The sequence below is a fragment of the Bos taurus genome, chromosome 11 (genome assembly GCF_002263795.3).
Source record: "Bos taurus isolate L1 Dominette 01449 registration number 42190680 breed Hereford chromosome 11, ARS-UCD2.0, whole genome shotgun sequence".
NCBI lineage: Eukaryota > Metazoa > Chordata > Mammalia > Artiodactyla > Bovidae > Bos > Bos taurus.
The window spans coordinates 78,469,292-78,492,096 of NC_037338.1; the positions used below are offsets into that span (position 1 = coordinate 78,469,292).

A 22,805-nucleotide genomic window follows, 5' to 3' on the forward strand; every position below is an offset into this window, starting at 1 on the left:
TGCAACAAAGGGCAGGTAGTCTGAATATCAAAAGATTATAGCTAATTAAAGAAAATGGGATATCCCAGGTTAAGGAAATTAGTGCTTTGTACGTATGGGGAAAGATGCAAGAGTCTGAGCTCACTGAAATCATGCCTCTGATATGCATTTCACCTGTCTGAGGCCAGGATCCTGTGTTTTCATATCCTGAGTTTCCTCAGGGCTCACCATAGGGAGTTATTATAATCTTATGGCTGCTGCTGCTGCCAAGTCACTTCAGTCGTGTCCAACTCTGTGGGGCCCCATAGACGGCAGCCCACCAGGCTCCCCGTCCCTGGGATTCTCCAGGCAAGAACACTGGAGTGGGTTGCCATTTCCTTCTCCAATGCATGAAAGTGAAAAGTGAAAATGAAGTCGCTCAGTTGTGTCCGACCCTCAGTGACCCCATGGACTGCAGCCTTCCAGGCTCCTCCGTCCATGGGATTTTCCAGGCAAGAGTACTGGAGTGGGGTGCCATTGCCTTCTCTGATGATGGCTGCTAGATAGCAAGTATTCTGTTCCTTCTTGAGTGTCCTCAGGGCTCACTGGCTTACATTCAGTTCAGTTCAGTTGCTCAGTCATGTCCGACTCTTTGTGACTCCATGGACTGCAGCACGCCAGGCCTCCCTGTCCATCACCAACTCCTGGAGTTTACTCAAACTCACGTCCATCGAGTTGGTGATGCCATCCAACCATCTCATCCTCTGTTGTCCCCTTCTCCTCCCGCCTTCAATCTTTCCCAGTATCACGATCTTTTCCAATGAGTCAGCTCTTTGCCTGATAGGTGCTTACATTTGAGGGCCACAATCACTGATGACTGTGATAACCTGTTTACCAATATGGCAGGAAATATTGCATTTCTCAGCACTTTGTTACAGCAGCCTGAACTAAGGCCAAAAGTGACTAGTCCTGGGAGGTTGGAACCTAAGGAAGGAGCCACATGGGGAACAACTGGCTTGCAAAGGGTCTCACAGCCCGAGTAGAGTAAGCTGAAGGTCCATGTTGGAGCTTAAGTGGATGAGGAGGACTTCTTGTGGTGGGACAGCTCAGCACTGAGTGTTGAGCCCAAACAGCATGAGAATGGCCTCAGCACAGGTGAGAGGCAGACAAGTATCATATGTCCTGCCCAGGGCCTGGGGCTATAAGGCGCAGGCAGAGTTAAAGGGCTGTGCATACTCAGCAGAGTGCACACATGGCAGTGCCAACGTGTAGGTGACAGAAAGGCAGACATGGAGCCATGGATGGGGGAGGTGTAAAAGGACATCACCTCTGACCCCTGGACTCAGGAACCTGGGTGCCTAGCTCAGCACAGCACACAGCGCCCGGCATGACCAGGAGACCACAGACGGCTCAGACCATGGGGCTGGCCCCACAGCTGTCCGTGGGGTCAACACAAATGCGGACACATGAAGGTGCCAGAGCTGATCAGGAGCACTGCTGCAGGCCAATTTCCATTCCTCCCCAGGGTCCCACCCCCAGGCTCTTGTCTGCCACTTTCTCACTTTGATTTCTCTTCCCCATCCCAGGACTTCAGTAGAAGCTGCCTTGGGTTGATCAGAAGCAGATGATTTGAACCACCTGCAAGAGTTAACGACCACATCAGCCCAAGGGCGTTTGAATCAGAGATAAGCAGGTAACTCTGAAGACTCTGGTTCCTGCTCTAGGCTCTGTGTCTGGCACCTCACTGACTCAGACTTGTGTAAACTCAGCACACAGGTTCCCAAGACATCTCAGCCAAGTTCCAGAAAGGAGAGGTTTTCATGCAAGCTCCCAGGATTCACTCTCTATAATGCCATTGGTGAAGAGCTCATTGAAGAGGATTTTGAACTTAAAATGTAAACTCCAAACAACCGCAGATGGAAGGACGGAGTTCTTTGTAAGGGCAAATCAGCAAAGATATTAGGAGGCACTCCTTCCGGGTCAGACGGCATGGGATGAGGGTTGCAGGTGAGAAAGCTACAGAATCGGTGATGAGGAAGATATGGACAGGACTGGAAAGGGATGTTTTCATCAGTCACACCTGAATAAGGGTTTCAGCCATTTCAGAGGTTGGAGGATTCTAGAACAGAGTGGTAATAAATTTTCTCTGCCATGGTGGAAATGTTCTCTGTCTGTACTAATACAGCAGCACTAGGAACACGTAGCTAATGAGCACTTGAAATGTGACTGGTGCAGCTGAGGATCTGTATTTTTTTATTTTTTAACTTTCATTCATGAAAATATTTAAATAGGCCCATGTGGCTAGTGGCAACCACAGCAGACAGCTCAGTTCTACAGAATTGGTGACCATTGTATAATTGACTCCTGATGTACTGGGTGAGTTATGGTTATTTTCAATTGTCTCAGATAATAATAATTTTAAAAAGTATTTCAGGTACAATTTTTAGTTAAAGAATCCTTAATTCACGTAAGTCGAGTCTGCAGAGCTCTGGAGTCACCTGTAGGCAAGTTAAGTGAAGTCATCTGCTGCTTGTAGTCCAGACGGTGGTGTCCAGAGAGCGTGGAGTAAATGAGGAAGTGCTCCCCAATGGGCATTACTGGAGCACAATGACGAACAGTCCCTGTCTTGTGTAATGAAGAAGCTTGGTGAATAGGTAAAGTGCCACGGAGACTCCCCAGTGGAGTAGAATTCCCCAGGGGTCCTGTCCCCACCTACACCTGCAGCGAGGGTACCTCTCCCTGGCCTCAGTACCAGCGCCCCTCGTGCAAAGGCCACAGCTCCCAAGAATGTTCTCCCATGTCCAAAGCTGCTGCCTGAGGTGTTGGAGGAGCTGGGTTCCAGGTACAAACATCCCTGATTTTGTGAAATGCTTTACCACCCCAGCCCTGGAGCAACCCTACTTGTTTCACTCAAATGCTTAGACTTCAGCAACATCTGGTTGCCATGAGAGGTTGCTAAAAAACAAAACAAAACTAATTTTTAACAATCATGAGATCTTCCTCTACCTCCTGCCTCCCTCCCTCTCTCTGAGGTGGAAGCCCTTTGGGCAAGCCTCCCTTCGGGTATTTTGAGACCCTCTGGAATGCCTTATTGTCTGTGGTTTACCCTTCCTATCACTCACTAGCTTCCCCCACTTGGAGCACTGAGGTTCAGGCATATCCTCAGTGCCCAGCTTCTGCAAATGCCAACCTCTGGCCAGGCCTGCCATGGATCTGGGTTCTTGCCGAAAAATCATATATAAATATGGCTTACAAAAAACAAAGTGCTGTGCCCAGAGCTCAGAGTGTTCTTACAGAGAAAAGGCCAAAAGTCCAGTAGATGCCTCTCTCCTCTCTGAAGTCAGAGAATAGCAGGGCTGGAAGCCTCCCCAGAGATGACCCAAAGTAATGCCATTGTTCTCCTTGTGAGGACAGCCTCAGACTTACTGGGCCGGTCATTGCCAGAACTCAGGATGGGTTGCATGGGCCTGGCAGGCAGTGCCATATTCTGGAAACCAGATCCCATCAGCCATGGCATGTTCTTAGCCTCACCATCCGATTTCAGACATCCACCCAAGTGTTTACACCTCCTCTCGCTACCAGGGAGAAGACAGTTACCACACAAATGCTCTCACTCCCAAAGTCCTACAGAAGTCAGGGCTGACCCTGAGGCCCCGTGCCTGATGGTGAATGAGTGAGGCCAGCCTGTGATACCTCAGGGTGGTCACGCCCTTCTGGAGACTCAGTGGGTCTCCCACTGCCTTCCAGGCCTGAGTTCTGGGTGTCAGCAGCTAGGCACCATTCTATACTCTCAACACCATTGACTGGAGAAGGCTCCTGAGATATCTTCACCCATGACCAGCACTCCTAAACCCCCTGCCCTGAAGAAACACACCTTGTTCCATTGTCTGTGTCCCCACCAGGCATATGCATGCAAGTTTAGTCGCTCAGTCATGTCCGACTCTTGCAACCTCATCGACTGTAGCCTGCCATGGCATTCTGTCCATGAGAATCTGTCCATGGGATTCTCCAGGCAAGAATACTGGAGTGGGTTGCCATTTCCTTCTCCAGGGGATCTTTCCAACCCAGGGATCGAAACCCAGGTCTCCTGCATTGCAGTCAGACTCTTTACCGACTGACCTACGAGGGAAGCCAGCAAACCACAAAGCCAATGCCCAGGCCAGACTCCAGGGCAGTGAGGGGAGAGTCTGTCAGCAGGTGGAGCTCTGGGTACAACACACAGGGCAGCAGGTGATGGAGCCGACCCTCCGGCATTCAGAGGGTGAGCAGCAGTTAGGGAGAGGGGCTGAGGGGTCCTCCTGGTAAGGAGCACTGGTACGAACCTCCAGAGGCTTCGTGGTGCCTCCTTGGGTCAGCAGAGCCTCATTGACCCAGTCAGTGCCAATCCCTCCTGGAGGAGGGGAGGCAGCCATGATACCTCAGCTGCTTCCTTCACAGAGAAAAGGGAGACCAAGGGGGTCTGAAACATGAAGGGGGTCTGGGAACTCTCCTGAGCCAACTTGGGTCCCTCCCTGTAGTCCATATCCCAGAATCTCAGCTCCTAGAACAATCCTCCAAGGCAATGGTCCCCCAACTTGTTGGCACCAGGGACCGGTTTCATGGAAGACAATTTTTCCATGGATGGGGTGGGGTGGGGATGGCTTGGGGATGATTCAAGTGCATGGACTATAGCCCTCCAGGCTCCTCTGTCCATGGAATTCTCCAAGTAAGAATACTGGAATGGGTAGCCATCCCTTCTTAGGAGATACTCCCAACCTAGGGATCAAACCCTGGTCTCCTGCATTGCAGGCAGGTTTTATTGTTTGTTTGTTTGTTTGTTTTTTTACTTTCTGAGCCACCAGGGAAGCCCCTATTATTACATCAGCTCCACCTCAGATCGTCAGGCATTAGATCCTGGAGGTTGGGGACGTCTGCTCTAAGGCCTAAAATTGTGCTTCGCACATAGCATATCCTCAGGAAATATTTGCCCAGTGAATGGGTGACTCTGAAAGTTAGACTCTACTCGCCTGCTGCTGCCGATTTCCTGGCAAAACTAGGTTGCAGCTTCTATCTTTGTGTGTTGGGACAAGGTCTTGTCCCCTCATTGTCTCAGTCCCTGGTCCCTGGCCCTTTGCAAGAACTCTGGGACCATCACAGTGCCCTCTCCTCAAGTTTCACTTGGCATGGACAGAATCGGGACTTGGGAAGCCAGCAAGATTCTCTAGCGTGGGCAGAATTTTGACAAGTCTGGGCCGAATCCTGGTGTCGCTCCTGTCAGACAGGTTTAGATGGCTCTGTTTCACAGCGCCTGCACTCCTGAAGAGTGGCATAAACATCTCACAGCCCTCCCTCATCTCAAATGCCCTTTCATGGGACAGCTGCCAGCTGCAGTGAGGTCAAAAGTAGAGCCAGACAGCACCCTCCTTGACAGCTTCCTTTCAGAGGGTTGGGAGGAAATCCCCACAAAAGCTTTCTCTCCTGAGACGCTTAGGTGAACATGAGCAGACACTGCCTACGATTAATTCATTCATTCACTTTCACACACTTTACTCAAGAGCCTTCATGTCAGGCACTATCCCAGGATCTGGGGTCCAGCACTGAAGACAATAAAGTCCCCACTCTCATGGAGCTTACATTCTTGTGCAGGAAGACCAATGATAAATAATTCTTGGGACGGTGCTGTGCTACATGCCAAAAAGAAAAATCAATCAGAGTAAGGAGATACAGAATGGTTGCATGGGAAGTGTGTGTGTGTGTGTGTGTGTGAGATCTAAGGGAAGTGTCTTCAGAGATCTTCCAGAGAAAAGTGAATTTGAACAGAGATCTGGAGAAAGTGAGGAAATGAGCTATGAGTGTATCTGGGGAGAAATGGTCCAGGCAGAGGAGTTAAAAACACAAAGACCCTGAAGCAAGAGTGTCTGGTGTGTTTTAGGACCAGCCCAGCATCCAGCGTGGCTTAAGTGAGGGTGAAAGGAGTAGGTCTGAGATGTAGCTGGAAGCCAGATTACGAATGGCATGGTAAAGATTTTGGATTTATTCCAAGTGACACAGGCAGCTATTGAAGGGTTCTGAGTGGACATGATCCAACTTGAGTTATGAAAGGGACACACTGCTGGGCAGGGCAAGGGTAAGGGCAGGGAGATGAGGTTTTGCAATAATCCAGCTGAGGGATGATGGTAGCCCAGATCATGGTGGTTAGTGGTCATGATGGAAAGAGTAAAAAATGGGTGGAATCTGAATATATTTCAGAGGCAAACCGACAGGATTATTCTGATGGATTGCGTGTGTGATATTAGAGAAAGATAAAAGTCAAAGATGACTCCAGGGATGACTCAGACTGTTGATCTGAACAAAGAGGAAGAAGGAAGCTGCGGCAAGGAATGGCCTTGCACCCTGGGATCTTGTATTTCTCTGAGAAGGAAATGAAAATCAGGACATGCCGAGGGTCTCAGCTTAGCGATTTTAGCCCACTGAAGATGGTGATCCTGCAAAAGTGTTGATGGGCATGTAAGTGCAATAGCGGCACAGTGAAGACAGGACACTGCTGGTGGGGATATGGGTACAGACGCAGGTTAGCACATGCACACGGGTGTGTATCGTGAGATGCCTGTACCGTAAGGCACACTCAGAATCTCATTAAAGCAGGAGCCTGAAAGAGCATCTACTCATCTTAATTTTAACCAATGTATGCACTAGACTTTGACTTGAACAGTCCAATAAGATTCACCCAGCTCTGTATTATCTATAGCGAAATCTTGAGATTATGTGGAACTGTGTGTAGACACTAAAAGGATTAGTTGAAAAGGAGGAGCACAAACTGCGGAATGAGAACCACAATCCATTTACTCTAGATTCCCATGGACACTGAATTATAAATACTGGCCAGAAGGTTCTGATCTTTGCCCTCAGTTTCTCCTCACTTAGAAGCTGGTAAAAATGTGTAACTAATGTGGCCAAGAGATTAATTTCTTGCCCTCAGGATTCCTCCATGTCCAACTTTGGGGCCCACACTGAGATTGTCCTACCTGATGTAGTTTGCTCCAGGGTGTTTTACCTGTTTTTTTTTTTCCCCACACTGCATGGCATGTGGGATCTTAGTTCCCGGACAAGGGAGTGTCTGGTGTCTGGCCCCTGGTGTCTGGACCAGGGATCCAACCCATTCCCCAACCCCCCTCCCCCTCCCCCTGTGCAATGGAAGGGTGAAGTCTTTAACCACTGGATTGTCAGGAAAGTCCCCGGGACATTAACTTCTTGCTTCAAACCATTTGTTACTATTCATGGCCAAGGATTCTTAGTTTTTGCTTATGTCTGTATTTCAAAGAAGAATTTGTTTCTTTATAATATGTTCTATGAAATGCTGAATGTTGGCTCTATTTATTGACCAGGCAAGACAATACAACAGGGTAGTTTGGTGTTGGATAAGCTCTCTAGGATCAGCCCTCTCTGTGAGCATCAGAGATGTGGGTGGGTGCAGGGGGAACTTAAAGCCCCTTTGACACAGGCAGTGCACAGGGGACCATGAACACTGAAGGTGAGTGAATGGGAAAAACTCTGTTTCCTCTGCATGTGTGCTAAGTCGCTTCAGTTATATCCAGCTCTTTATGACCCTATGGACCATAGCCTGCCAGGCTCCTGTCCGTGGGATTCTCCAGGCAAGAATACTGAAGTGCATTGCCATGTGCTCTGGCAGGGGATCGTCCCAAACCAGGGATTGAACCTGCATCTCTTATGTCTCCTGCATTGACAGGTGGGTTCTTTACCACTAGAGCCATCTGGGAAGCCTTTGTTTCCTTTCAGTTCAGTTTAGTTCAGTTCAGTCACTCAGTCATGTCCGACTCTTTGGGACTCCATGAATCGCAGCATGCCAGGCCTCCCTGTCCATCACCAACTCCCAGAGTTCACTCAAACTCATGTCCATCAAGTCAGTGATGCCATCCAGCCATCTCATCCTCTGTCGTCCCCTTCTCCTCCTGCCCCCAATCCCTTCCAGCATCAGAGTCTTTTCCAATGAGTCAACTCTTCGCATGAGGTGGCCAAAGTACTGGAGTTTCAGCTTTAGCATCAGTCCTTCCAATGAACACCCAGGACTGATCTCCTTTAGAATGGACTGGTTGGATCTCCTTGCAGTCCAAGGGACTCTCAAGAGTCTTCTCCAGCACCACAGTTCAAAAGGATCTATTCTTCGGCGCTCAGCTTTCTTCACAGTCCAACTCTCACATCCATACATGACCACTGGAAAAACCATAGCCTTGACTAGATGGACCTTTGTTAGCTAAGTAATGTCTCTGCTTTTTAATATGCTGTCTAGGTTGGTTATAACTTTCCTTCGTTTATATACCAACTAATGAAAAAAATCTCTTTTCTCCCTCTGTTACTCTTAATATTTCACTTCTTGTCACCAAATATGTGTGTGGGGGGGTGAGGGGTGTAGTTCTCACACCAAGCAATTCTCCAGTTCTCTCTGGATGTTAACTGGTGTCCTTTTATCATAATTCATTCAATTCTGACACTCTCTACCCAGTGTTAGGGCAGACCCTGCAGGTTAAGGGCCAGTCCCAGAAGACTTGCTCCACCCTCCCCTACTTCAGATGTCAGTCGCAGGTCCAGGTTGTCACCTGTGCTTCTGACCTGCTGCTGCTGCTGCTAAGTCGCTTCAGTCGTGTCCGACTCTGTGCGACCCCATAGATGGCAGCCCACCAGGCTCCCCTGTCCCTGGGATTCTCCAGGCAAGAACACTGGAGTGGGTTGCCATTTCCTTCTCCAATGCATGAAAGTGAAAAGTGAAAGTGAAGTCGCTCAGTCGTGTCTGACTCTTAGCAACCCCATGGACTGCAGCCTATCAGGCTCCTCCATCCATGGGATTTTCCAGGCAAGAGTACTGGAGTGGGTTACCATTGCCTTCTCTGGCTTCTGACCTACTGGCTACAAATCAGAGGTTCCCAGGTTTCCACAGTGATCTCCTTGGCTTCGATAATTTGCTGGAGAGGCTCACAAAAATCAGAAAAATAGTTTACTAGTTTTACTAGTTATTACTGGTAAATAGATTACCAGTTTATTTATAAAAGAATACTTCTCAGAAAGCCACATGGCAGAGATGCCTAGGATGGGGCACAGGGAAATGGGTGCAGAGTTTCCACACCCTTTCCACATGTGCCATCCTCTGGCACCCCAACATCTTCATCAACCCAGAATTTCCCCAAACTCCAATTGTTTAGGGCTTTTGGAGGCTTCATTTGTAGACAAGATTGCTTAAATCTTTGGAGTTGGTGATTGAATTCAATCTTCAGTCTCTCCTAGTTCTGCTGGAAATCAAGGGGTGAGGTTGAAAGTTTCAATCTTTTATCTTGATTACCCAGTCAGTTGCCCTGGCAACCAGCCAACCTCCACCCTTAGAAGTTTTCCAAAAGTCACTTTCATAAATGTAAACTCACGTGTGGTTGAAAGAGACTTGTTATGAATAGCCGAAGAAACCTTTATTTCTCTTTTCATGTAGAAAATTCCAAGGGTTTTAGGAGCTCTAAGCCAGGAATGCGGCCTACAAGCAAATATATATTTATTATTATAAACCACAATTTCACAGTGAGCCTGGTGTACTACTAGAACATTCTCAATAATATTCTGTATATGTTTTTTTCTCATGGAAATGCATCTCTCGTTTAATGACAAAATGAGAAAATACAATCTACTTTCAAAATCTTCATCCCTGGCAGTCTATAAAACAGAAGATTCTAGTAGTTTTCATAGACACTAAGGACAGATGGTTATTTATTTTTGAATTTATGAGCATAGTTTGACTCCCTGACTCACCTCACTGCCTCAGAAATCACCCCAATGGAATGCAAGTCAGACGCTGAGAATTATGGAAGTCTGAGATAGTACAAGGTCTCTTGTTCCAGTTCTCCCCTTGTCTTGGTCAGAGACATTGGATAAAGTCATAGGTCTCACAGTCTCTAGGATCTACCCTTCTTATTTCAAGCCAAGAAGACTGTTACTCTCCACGATGCCCAAATGGCCAGGATTTCCCTCTGAAAAACCATAAAAAGCTGGGAGAACCCCACCCTATCCAGGCACGTTTATATTCAGGGATATGCCTCTGGCTCTCCTTTTAATATTCAGTTGGCCTCTCCTTCAAGGGCAATAGAATGCATGAGATCACAACAGCCTTGGCTTTAGGAACAAACATTTAGAGAATACAAGCGAATAAACCCATAGCCACCACAGCTTATCCAAGCTAGAACAAGTGTTCCCAGAACCCAAAACATACCACAATCCAGATCTCCATTGTTTAATTGCCTGTCATGGAAGAGCAATTGGCAGTCAATTTTTAGTTGACAGCAGCAGTGGGGCGAGGGGGTGGTTGCGGTTGGGGGGTTGAGAGGGGGGAGCACGGAATGTCTTTATTTATTTTGTACCGGCTTTAGGGCAAGGAGTGGAATTCAAGCCATGTGTTCCTTAGAATGCCACTGTGGAAACTACTTTGAGATTGGAAATAAAAGCTTTGGAGAAATACTATGCTTGAGACTGGAGGCTTCACTTTGAGAGCAAGGGATTATTCCATGCTATGGAAATTCACCAGATAAAGAACATCTAAGAAAAATTTCTCCTCATAATTTTGAAAATAAGAAATTGTTGTAAACCACTCCTCTCGCTTGTGTGCTCATGCTTAGTCACTCAGTTGTGTCCAACTCTTTGTGACCCCTCGGACTGTAGCCTGCCGGGCTCTTCTGTCCATGGAATTTTTCAGGCACGGATACTGGAGTGGGTTGCCATTTCCTTCTCTGGGGGATTTTCCCGACACAGGGATTCAACCTATGTCTTCTACATTGGCACGCAGATTCTTTACCACTGAGCCACCAGGGAAGCCCAAACCCACAGCTCTACAACTATACAATTCCTTAAGAAACTGGGCTCTGTCCTGGAAGGGGAAGGTGACTTATTTAAGCTGTGCATGGGCTAGTCAGGGTCTTGCTCCACTTTAGTGGTGAGACAGGACTCTAACAGATGAGGCTGCAATGATGGGGCAAGCCAGGAAGCAAAGTGTTTGTCACCACAGGTCACCATCTTCAGGAACTCTTAATTGACAGAACAAGCTGAAGCCCAGGGGAGTGGAATAGACTTTTCACCCAGTGTCACTGGCCTTGGCAGAGAACATTCAAGAGACTCTCTACTGAGTAACCGGAATCTAGATCATGCAGCAAAAAAAAAAAAAAAAATCAATTTAGTGCTGACTGAGCTCTTTCCCTCTCCCACCATGGTTTCCTGGGGCTACAGAAAAGTGGCTTCAAACTATACCCAATACTCAAACTATGGTTTTGAAGGGAAGACATGTTAGTCCCAGATGAGTGAGAACAGTATCAGAGATTTTACTGGCAGTCACTCAAAGCAAAAGACAGCCTGCCAGGTCTGCCCAGGGTGAGCATGAATAGCAAGAAAATAAAAGTGGTCTTTCCATTAGGCAAATGTACCACAGGGGGCAAGGCAGGGAGGAATATATCACACAAAAGATAGCAAATCTCTCTGAGAGTAACCATAATCAAAGAACAGAAGTTCTACTTAATAAAAACTTATACATGAATGTTCACAGCAGTGTATTGATAAAAGGTGGAAACAACCCAGATGTCTATCAATTGAATGGATAAATGAAATGTGGTGTATCTGTGCAACAGAATATTATTTGGCCATAAAAAGGAATGAAGTATTTACACAGCCTACAGCATAGATGAACCTTGAAACATTATGCTCAGTGAAAGAAGCCAGTCACACACACACAAAAAACCCCACATCCATTTATATAAAATGTCCAGAATAGGCAAAGTATATACACAGATAAAAAGTGAGTTAGTGGTTGCTTAGGGCTAGGAGGTATGAGGATGTGTAGAGTGGTAGCCTAAGGGTATGTTTTATTTTTAAAGTGAAGTAAATATCCTAAAATTGACTGTGCTGATGATTGCAAGTATCTGTGGATAAACTAAGACCTATTGAATTATACACATTAAACAGGCAAACTGTATGACCTGTGAGTCGTAGCTTAATAAAACTGCTTTCAAAATAAGAGCCAGCAAAGTTTCTAAGAAGAGACCCATTAAAACAAAAAATAAGATTCAGAAAAAACTGACAATGAAGGCATGAGAAAAGAGTGTTAGAAAGAAAAGAAACAGCCACATTTTCTGTAAATGTTTATGTTATATTTTAATACCATGACTTCAAGAAAATAAGTTCCAGATGATGTATCAACTCAGGCCCAGTCAGAAAAATAGAGACCACAATAATTACTTTAACAGAGAGAATTTAACACAGGGTATTGGTTAAACTGGTATTCAAGAGCTGAAAGGGTGAGTGAGGTAGTACAGAGTTATAAATACCAGGGGACTTGGACCTCCTTGGAGGGTGCACCCCAGTTACTCCTACTCAGGAGTTTAGAAAAGAGGCCCCGGGAACTGGGCCTTAGACCTCTGTCTGAAGCGGGGCCCTGTGTACAACTTTGAAGGGTGAACTGGCCAGTTCCAGGAGCGTGCAAAGGAGTTAGAAACTAGAACCAATTTCTACAGTTGAGCTGAAGTGCTCTTTTGAGATCATTCTGACAGGAATAACATGAGAACCTAGAAGGGGCAAGAAGCCTCTCCTTTCTCTGACCTTCTAATCTCTCTCCAATGGCCCACAGTTGGCAATATCTACCTGGGGGAGCCAGCTGGTAAAGAAGTGCTGTTTGCAGGATCCCAGCCTAAGCATCACAAAGTTTGGAGCTGAAATACAATAGATTAACACTCAATATAGATGAGGATAACAATCTAAAATGAGATGAAAAGGAAGACTGAAGGGTTAAGGAAACCCTGAAACCAAAACAACACTGCACCATTGTACCATTTGACTGAAAGCTGAATTAATAATTTGATGAAAAGGCTTGATTTAAATATAATGAATTCTCAGGAAAAAGACAAAGATATTAAAGAAATTAGTAAGGAGATGACGCATGTGGAGGACAAAGTTTTTGCTTGTCTTTCAAACATTCTTTTTAGGGAATTCCCTGGCAGTTCAGTGGTTAAGATTCAGGGCTTTCACTGCTGGGGGCCCATGTTCAATTCTGGTTGGGGAATTAAGATCCTGCAACAACATAAATTCTTTTTAATAGTATCTTTACATTAGCTTTACAATAGTAGTGGTACAAAATATTTAAAATAAGAATAATCATTGTCCCTGAAGTAGAGAATCCATCAAAGATCACAGAAATAATATTCAGAGCTACTACACACAAAAAATTCCCTGAAATGATTAAAAAACCACAACTTCCAAATATCAAGGTTATGTTTTAATATCAGGAAAATATGTTCGAGACTGATTGACAGTGAGACACATTGTTGTTAAGACACTGAAGTTCAAAAGTACAGAAAAAATTCTTAAGTAGGTTAAAATTAAAATGGGCCTCAGGTTTTCCACAAGACTTTTCACTAAAAGCAATGTTTGCAAAGTCCTGAGGGGAAAAACTGCAAGACCCAAGAATAGCTGTTGCTTGAGTTTAAATAAAACAGGAAGACATTTTCAAGCATGAAATAACTTAGGGAATAGGAAACTATCATGAAAAATTGCAAATGGACACAAATTCTTTGAAGCTTCTCTCATCAAAAGGTAAAGTCTATTTCTTTATCTTTTAAATCCATGCTGGCTTATAATTTGCTTTGACCAATGACTTGGAAGGGACACTATATAAGGTCCAAGCCTAAGCCTCAGGGGACAGTGCCACTTCCAAACTCCCTCTCCGAGGGATGAACAGGTCTAAGCAAGCCTGTGGGAGGGGCTACAAAGGGCCTTGGCTGACCACCAGATCGGAGCCCAGGCTCCCTAGTCAGCCGCTGCTGCTGCTGCTGCTAAGTTGCTTCAGTCGTGTCCGACCCTATGTGACCCCATAGACGGCAGCCCACCAGGCTCCCCCGTCCCTGGGATTCTCCAGGCAAGAACACTGGAGTGGGTTGCCACTTCCTTCTCCAATGCGTCAAAGTGAAAAGTGAAAGTGAAGTCGCTCAGTCGTGTGGGACTCTTAGTGACCCCATGGACTTCAGCCTTCCAGGCTCCTCCGTCCATTGGATTTTCCAGGCAAGAGTACTGGAGTGGGGTGCCATTGCCTTCTCCGTGGTCAGCCACTAGCCAACCACAATCACGTAGGTGGGTCCAGGAGACATCAGCTGAAATTCCCAGTTGAATGCAGCCCATCTGACTAACCCACAGAACTGGGATATAGGGAAAGATCACTGAGGGTGGTTTATAATCCAAGTAGAGGCTGATATGGGCTTCCAAGGTGGCTCAGTGGTAAAGAACCCGCCTGCAATGCAGGAGACATGGGTTTGATCGCTGAGTTTGGAAGATTCCCTGGAGAAGGAAATGGCAACCCACTCCAGTATTCTTGCCTGGGAAATTCCCTGGACAGAGGAGCCTGGCAGGCTACAGTCCATGGGGTCACAAGAGTCAGACATGACTTAGAGACTAAACAACAACAACAAGAGGCTGATCCATGACAAAATCCATACTACTAAATCAAAATGAAGTCAGAAATGAAGAAGCAATAAACAATAAATACATTTAACTGAAAAGAGTGTAGAAACAAGGGAGCCCTCTTAGACTGTTGGTGGGAATATAAATTGGTGTGGCCACTAAGGAGAACAATATGTAGATTTATCAAAAAACTAAAAATAGAGTTAGCATATGATCCAGCAATCCTGCTGCTGGGCATATATATCCAGAGAAAACACTAATTAAAAAACATACATGCACCCCAATGTTCATAGTAGCACTATTTACCATAGCCAGGATATTGAAGCAACCTAAGTGTCCATTGACAAATGAATGGGTAAAGAAGATGTGGTATATATGTACAATGGAATATAACTCAGCCATGAAAAAGAGCAAAATAATGCCATTTGCAGCAACATGGATGGACCTAGAGATTATCATACTAAAGGAAGTAAGTCTGACAGAGAAAGACAAATAACATATGCTATCACTCATATGTAGAATCTAAAAAAAAAAAAGATACAAACGAACTTATTTACAAAGCAGAAACAGACTCACAGACATAGAAACAAACTTACAGTTTCCAAAAGGGGAAATGGGGGGGAGGGCAGCGGGGGGAGAATAAATTATGAGTTTGGGATTAGCAGATATATACTACTATATAAACTAGATAACAACAGGATCCTACTATATAGCACAGGGAACTATATCTAGTATCTTGTAATATACTATGAGGGAAAAGAATCTGAAAAAAAACAACAGCATACATATATATATATATATATAAAACTGAGTTCACTTTCTATACACCAGAAACTAACACAATATTGTAAATTAACTATACTTTAATTAAAAAATTAAAGAAAAATACATTTAAATGCTGAAATTAAGACAAATCAGTATGGAAATGTGGTATAGCATGTCAACGTTATAAACTCTGACAAAGTGAAAAATCATAAAAGCAAAAAATTAGGAAGTACAGGACAGAGGTAGAAGGAACTGAAAGTGTGCAGATCTATCTTTCATAGCAGGGAACTCAGTAGTGACAAATATTGGAGCATGTAGTTTGAAAAAGTTACTCTGTCCTATTAATGATTTTTATAATTGTGTTTAACCTTTGAGAAACTTCTCACGAGTCAATTTCTCTTGCAGTGAAGAAACATGCATCTGAGTAGATCCTTCAGTTAAATTCAAGTTAAGACTAAATTCAACACTACTTTAAAAACAACATGTGCAGATTGAGCTTACCCCTGTTACAGTCACTCTACATATGTAGCTCTCTATCCATCTATCTGTATTTATCTATGTAATAATGGCATTCATCAACCATGGTTATTTGTAGTATTTCTGAGATATTAAAATTGGGGTGATTTGAGCTTTTCTTTAGGCTTCCCTGATAGCTCAGTTGGTAAAGAATCTGCCTGCAATGCAGGAGACTCTGGTTTGATTTCTGGGTCGTGAAGATCTGCTGGAGAAGGGATAGACTACTCACTCCAGTTTTCCTGGAGCTTTTCTTATTTCTTGAAGCTTCTATAAAAGGCTTAAATGATTTTTATTAAAACCACAAAGTTCTAAAAGGAGTTTACAAGAAGTTTCTTGAGTGAGCAGTCCCAGTGGAAAGCTGGTATTTGCATAGGGAATATTGAAATAGCATTATGCTGTAAAATGTGATCTAAGCTGGTGGTTCTCAATAGCTCCACAGCATAACCACTGAAGAGCTTTTTTAAAACATCAGTGTCTCCACTCAGACCCATTAAATAAAAATCTCTGGGATGGGGCCTGGAAATCGAGATCTTTAAAATGTTGACCAGGTGATTCTGATATGCAACTCTGGTTGAGAAGCACTTGTCTCAACAGGCCATATAGACATAACCCTCAGATGCAATGCGTGTGGCTGGAAAGCGAAGGACAATTGTTCATCCTATGCCTCCTCTGTCCCACCAGAACGTCCACTGGATCTGTTAGTTACTGAAGAAGAGGAGAATGAACACTCTGAGTAGGCTACTTGACCGCAGTCTAGGTTCCCTTGTGGTCGTAAGATGCCTGACAGCAGGAACTGAGGCAACATGCTTTCTTGCTGTCTTTTTTACATTCAGAAGGAGGGACTGGCTCCTTACAGAGACCTCCCCGCCAAAGCTCTGAGTTGGCAAGTTTGTGTCTCACTGGCTTTAAATGGATGACACACCCATTGCAGAAACAGTTCCTATTGAGATGGAATTATTGTGATTGGATCACCAATGCTTCTTCAACTTCATTGTGTAGAGGAATTGCCTGGGAATCTTGTTAAAATGCAGATTTGTCTGGAGTGGGGCCAAGATTCTGCATTTCTAATAAGCTTCCAGATGATTAAACTGTCAGGCATCACTGTCAGTGACACGTACAATGACCACCTTAAATATCAAGCACACCTGATATTTACAGAGGCTGAACACAGGAAGGCTAATAAGAGAGCCTGCTACAGGAATCCAGACGTGGGAAGCAGCCGCGCGCGAGAATCCCTGGCCTAGCAGAACACCCGAGTTTCCTTTGTGTTTACCGGGCAAAGCACAGAGGTTACAGAGGTGGGGGGCAGCCCCCGCATAAGTCCACTTAAGGGGTTCACTTTTCCACACTTGTGTCCCCGCCCCACCCCCCACCGTCTTCCTTCGGGGTGAGGATAAGGGTGAAACCTAAAGGCCTGGATTACTGGTCCGGGTCTTGTGGGTGCCGGCACCCCGAAAGACGAAGTGAGAGGACTACACCGTGGTGGGGAGGGCGCTGGCACCCTCACAGGCAGTCGGGGTGTGTGGGGGAGAACAATGAACTACGGGACAGGAAGCGCAAGGCCAGCGAGTTCGGAAGACTAGGCCCCACGCGGGAAGACGGACACGAAAGCAGCGTTCGAAAACACCACGCCTGCGCCACCCAAGACCGGAGCGCGCTCCCGCCCGGCGCCACAGCCGAGCTCAGGATCAGCCGCGAGCCCGCAAGGTGAGGGCGGGGACGCAGACGCCGGAGGGACGGCCGAAACGCGCGAGCGCGGAGAGAGTGCGCAAGCGCAGAGCTGCCGTCGGCGAGGGCCTGGAGCGCGGGAGAAAAGTCGGAAGCCACTGAGAGGAGCGGCACCTTGGTGAGCACTCCCCCCTCGCCCCCCCGCCACCGCCGCCGCCCTCCCTTCCCTTTTCTCCCGGAGTGCTTTGCGCGCGCCCGGTGGGCGGGGGGGAGGGGAGGGGAGGGGAGGCGGCGGTGGCAGCCATGTTGTTGTGAGTCTCTCTGTCTCAGCCTCGGTACTTCGGTGGTTCGGAGGAGGAGGAGGGGGAGGAGAAGGAGGAGGTGGGGTGGGGGGGAGGGAGGTAGGTGGAGAAAGAAGATCTTGCCGCCACCGGAGGCGGAGGAGGGGGAGGACGGCCAAGAGCGACGCCGCCGTGTGCCCAACGGTCGGTGTCCCCGGCTGAGGCAGCGCGGCCGCAGCAGCCCCGTAAGTCAGTCGCGCTTGCACCCCTCTCCCCGTGCTCTGGCGCCGCGGGGCGGCTCCCCGGGCTTTGTGTGGCGGTCTCGGCTGCGGGCAACCCGCCGGCGGGAGGGCGGACGGGGCCCGCGGGCAACCCAGGACGGCCGCGGCCTGCTGCCCGCTCGCACAATGCAGGGGGAGGAGGGGTGCCGGAAGGGGGTGTGCGCCCGGCGTGTGTGTGTGTAGGGGGGTGCTCATGCCTTTCTCGCTTCCTTTCCTCCCCGCGTCTGAGCCTCGCGGAGCTTGCGGGGGGGCCTTCCCGGCGCTCTTGGGGTTAGAGATCGAGCTGTCCGCCTGCCCAGCCCTTAAGCGCTCAGAACGTGCGGGGGGAGAGAGGCCGGGTGGATCCCGAGAAGCATGCGAGTTGGAAGTGGGCGAAGAGGAAGGAGCGGGTTTATGAAAACAAGTGTGGGGATGAATGCTTGAGGTCCCGAGCGTGTCCAGGAAAAGCTTCCGGTAGACAGGTGTAGGGACGAAAGAGACGGCGGCTTGGGTTCGTTGTGTTAGGTGCCACTGGTGAGGAGTGTTGTGTTTTTGTTAACTGTAACCGATTTCGAGACTCAGGGAAATGTGTAAACATTAAAATCAAACAGATTAAAACTTCACACATTGTAGTCAGCCTTTTGTATCTGTCCTAGGCCAAGTTTGGGGAACATGTTAAAATTTTTTTTTGCCCAAACACACGTGTAAAAGTTAGTGTTAACTTCCGAGACCACAGCTAGGGAAAACCAACTTTTCTTAGCTTTTCATTCTGACACATTTAAACGTTTTAATGGGATGGGAATTGCGGAGTTAATCATGTATAATAAGACAACCGTGTTAAAATCTGGACTTAGTACTTTTGTGAGATTTTAGCTTAAAAATTGGTGACAGACTTGGGGCAAAGGTTTTTGTGTGTGTGTGTTGGGGGGGAAGCTGTACTAGAAAAAAGCTTTTAAATGTTTGAGAGAAATGTAGTACTTGGAAAGGTATTGTATATCAAGAAAATTTTAATAAAGGGTGTTACCTAAGAATTTCAGAAGACTTGTTTACTGCTTAGATTCGTGTTTAATAGGTGACTCTTTCACCATGTGACCTGGAGCATTGGAGGATGATTTAAGAATTTCTGGCTAGGAATCCGGTTAAAAACACAAGCATAAATAGTTTTAAATGGCTAAGTTTCTATTCTTAGTTTTTTAATACCCTGCTTTTTAAAAAAATGATTTGCTTTATCTGCACAGTCGTCCTTAAATAGTTACTGGCGTTTCCCTTATTTCAAGCGTGTCTTTTAAAAGTCGAATTTCTGGTAACATTGAGTTGTTTAGAATTGTCTTTTGGTGTCCCAGAGAGCGGGTTTTGTATGAAATACGCCATATTTTAAAAAATAAAATTATATTTCAGAATCCTGGTTCTTCAGACTTTCAGGTTTTAAAGTTCATTTTTGTTATTTGCACAGTAACTCTTATCTTCAAGTTACATTTGCAATTAACAAATATCTTCAAACAATTTAAACTTCTTTTTAATACTTAATTTTCTTATTTTGAGTCTAAAGTTCTCTTGGATGTTTGATATTAATGAAGTTTCAGCTTTTTAAAGTCTAAATACTGCCATATTTAAATTGGTCATAAAGGTTGTCACTTTAATAGGTCAATTTTTTAAGGCATTACAAGTATATAATAAGCCAAATAAGCAGTCTTAACACAGATACTAATATTAGGATTTTGTTTCTCTTAAACCTTCCATACTTGTTTATAAATCTTTCCAGTGTTGAAAGATAATTTATCTTCCTATGTAGTTACTTCCTGTGTAGGTACTATCCAAGTTAACAGAAGTCATTACTTCAGAGAGTAAGTCCAGGTGTGACATCCAAAGCCAATCTTCTCTGTGACCATACTGCCTCCTTTTTATTGATACTGATAGGATCTTCATAGTTTTAAGTGGAGGTTGGTTCTGTTTCCTGGACTGAAGTTCTTTGTACTTTGTAATTCAGCAACCTTTGAATTTGTTGGGTTTCTAAGACAAGGAAAACACTCTGTATTTTTTTCTTGTTTTTAAAACTTGTGGATACATACTTGAAATGGTTGTACCTCATGGCTTTGTTCAGCTTGCATTCACAGTTTGAGGCCATTTTACAGACAGGTATGATTAAGATAATAATTGTACCTGTAACAGTGTAACAGGTACACTTGTTACATACTAGATTGCTACATAGTAGATTTTTTACTGTTTTTTTAAGAAAGCATGAAAATAGTCTGACTTGCTCCTATTGTCCCACTTTCTCACTCTTCCTTTGGATGAGTTTGTAAGAAGGAACTGATTAGGTATGGCTCAGCCCCTTTCCTCTTTCTCTTTGGGAGCCTGCCCCTCGAAGAAAGCACTTTGCTTCTTCCCGAGGCCACCAGTGATAGACTCTGTCCATTTCTGAAGGAGGACTGTGATTGTCCAGTGCTACCTGTGACAGGGTTAGGATAATTATGGAGTGTGGTTGTTAGGACGCTGTCTTGGTCTAGGTTTAGATTTTGCTTTTCAGAAATAAAGGAGCTATTTGGATTACCATCAATCTTCACTCCTATGTCTCTCACTCCTGAATTCTGATGTGGTGGGAAAAAGGTTTCTTCAAACCCTATTATTTAGAAACTAATACTTAAATAGTGATTTTTATATTTAGCAATATAGATAGAAGACATTTGTATTTAAAAGTTGTTGCTTTTGTAGTAGAAAAAGTGAATTTACAGAGAAATATTTTCACACTTTTCCAGTGAAATGCTGTATAGAATTTTTACCTAGGTAGGTGCATGATACATGCTGCTGCTTCTCAGATTTTCACATAGCAGTATGCTTAGAGACATATCACCGATTTTCACTTCTTATTCTCTTACCATTATCTGGTGAAGAGATAAAAGATTTTACAGTATTGGAAAACATCCAGATTGTGTCCACCTTACATACATATTCCAGAATTTTACCGTAGCTGCTAGATACAAAAGCGGATAAGAAATGTGAAGGGAAAAGGGATAGTTAGGGTGTCAGAACACTTTAACTGGAAATGGAACAGAAAAAAAAAAGGCAGTCGTTTTCACCTATCTAGGATGATATGTGTATTTGGATCGCAAAATTCTGCTTCCTGGAGGAGTTCTGGTGAAATTGACTATAAAGTGACAGTACGAAGCCATCTACTCAGTGCCTGCCTAGGAGAATAAAATCTGTAGCTGACTTCCAGAGTATGTAAAAAATAGTGTGAAAAGGGGTTGGTTTTTTTTTTTTTTTTTAAGTCCCCCCAAAAAGTATGTGAGACTTAATTTTAGAGATGTCTTTGTGGTTTCTGTTTGTGGGACATTTTATGTCAAGAGTAGTAAGTTCTAGATCTCTTAAGTGGTGATCTCTGATTTTAGGCACTGTTTCTGAAAGGCTTACTAGGGAATCAGTGGGAGATAGTCTTTAACTGTATAAAATGGTTTTCTTCATTCTGACATTAAATGAAAGTAGATGAAAAGCTTCCCGGGTGGCTTAGTGGTTAAAAAAAAAAAAAATCTGCCTGCCAATGCAGAAGACATGGGTTTGATCCCTGGGTGGGGAAGATCCCTTGGAGAAGGAAATGGCAACCCACTCCAGTATTCTTGCCTAGAGAATTGCAGGGATGGAAAGGAGCCTGGTGGGCTACAGTCCATGAGGTCGCAAAGAGTTGGACACGACTGAGTGACTAAGACACACACACATAGTATTTTATTAGCATTTTTAGCGTGATTAAATGCAAAAACATTACACTTTCCATGGCAAAACCTCATCATATAAACTGATTCAACATAACCAGAATTAAGATTTAAAATGTAGAGAATTTAGAAATTCAGGTTTTCCTACGATGTTTTCTTGGACCACCTTTTAATATAAATATAATTGATTGCTTTTCATCCAATTTGTGTTTGTGCATGCTCAGTCTTTATTTAAACTCTAAATTATATGGTGCCTATACAAGCAAAAATAGGAGTACTCAAAGATAAATCGATTGCTAATTTTTATCCTAAGTCTGGTTAAGAAGGTACTTATGGCGTATTAGTTCCCATTCAGTCCATTTGTTACTCTGGATATTCTAAGTTGTATCATTTCATCAAGCTAGAGTATCAGAAACTTGCATTCATTTTTTGAGGTTTATAGGCCTGTCATGTGCCACAGTGTTTAGATGTTGGCGGGGCAGTGGTCTCTGTCCTTACTGTTTACTGCAACTATAAGGTTATGTTTATAGTGGAGAGGAAATTGATAAAACTCATGTTTACACAGTGTAGTACACTAAGTGCCACCCTAGGTGGTGTTGCACAAGTGCTGTGGACTCAGGTAGGTAGACACTGCAGGGGGTCAGGAAAAGCTTTCCAGAAGAGGTAAAGTGGACTGTAAAAAGACTTAGAAATGTTAATTTAGTCAAGAGATGGGTGAAATGGCATTTAGCCAGAGGGATTAGTGTGTGTAGTGACCCAGATAGGGAGAATGGCAGAGCTAGAAGGGGAGGTAGGGAGGAGAATTGAAAAGATTTGACTGCAGATACAGGTAGAGACCCACTGGATTTAAGGGCCATTTTAAATTTGAACAATTCTACGAAGACTTTGGAGATAATATCTTGGAAAGATTTAGAACATTATTGTCCAGGAACCCTTAACATAATTACTGTGAGTCGCTTTCCCTGGATTGTGTTGGAGTTAGACACATGACTTTCCTTGAAGGATTGACTAAAAAATGAGATTATGAAACCTTGCATCTGCTAAGCAAGTCATTGAGTATATTTTCTATTACAACTCTGGGTTCTCTATAATACTGTTTGTAAGAATTTTCTTTTAAAGCTTAGTGTTAGAAATAAGGTTATAAGGTTATCTTTAAAAAAAAAAAAAAAAGGAAATAAGGTTGTCTC

At 44.7% G+C, this 22,805-nt stretch overlaps 1 protein-coding gene across 13 annotated transcripts in view; it reads left to right on the plus strand.

Moving 5' to 3' along the window:
- The first annotated feature begins 17,455 nt into the window (after positions 1-17,455).
- The window catches only part of PUM2 (pumilio RNA binding family member 2), a 117,631-nt gene continuing 112,281 nt past the window's right edge, over positions 17,456-22,805 (plus strand). For 5 of the 13 annotated variants that reach the window (XM_005213092.5, XM_005213097.5, XM_005213099.5 and 2 more), the window contains exon 1: positions 17,654-17,896. The gene's annotated coding sequence lies outside the window, so the exon portion shown is untranslated. Of the gene's footprint in view, positions 17,549-17,653; positions 17,897-22,805 lie in introns of those variants that run through there. The other 8 variants (XM_015473569.3, XM_024999523.2, XM_059891822.1 and 5 more) reach the window with 4 other exon arrangements.